The sequence below is a fragment of the Mycetomoellerius zeteki genome, unplaced genomic scaffold, assembly GCF_001594055.1.
Source record: "Mycetomoellerius zeteki isolate Tzet28-1 unplaced genomic scaffold, Tzet1.0 scaffold265, whole genome shotgun sequence".
NCBI classification, from domain to species: domain Eukaryota; kingdom Metazoa; phylum Arthropoda; class Insecta; order Hymenoptera; family Formicidae; genus Mycetomoellerius; species Mycetomoellerius zeteki.
In genome coordinates this window covers 243,681-244,054 of record NW_017257244.1, presented here as the reverse complement: position 1 = coordinate 244,054, position 374 = coordinate 243,681, and positions in this window count along the sequence as shown.

The following is a 374-nucleotide window of genomic DNA, read 5'->3' as shown; positions in this document are numbered from 1 at the left end:
AAAATGAATTTTTATACAGAATCCTTCTACAAGTCATGTCGTATATAAAACAATGAATTAAAAAGTTTTAGTTCCGTGAAATCTTTTTCTATGAAATATTCTGATAATTGAGCATTAATTATTATCATAAAAAAAGTGATAGCAACGTCATACTGAAAATATTCTAAATTTTGATAAATCATTTGTTTGAATATAATACCAACAAAATATTTACTAAATATATAAAAGATACACATTTATTTGGTACAAGTACCATTAATTTGGTTTAACAATTATTTTTAAGTAAATGTTTAGTTGGCACTGTTCAAATAAATATTTATTAAAATTTAGTACGTTTTTTCTCAGTGCAATTTACAAATTTTGAATAATTTTTA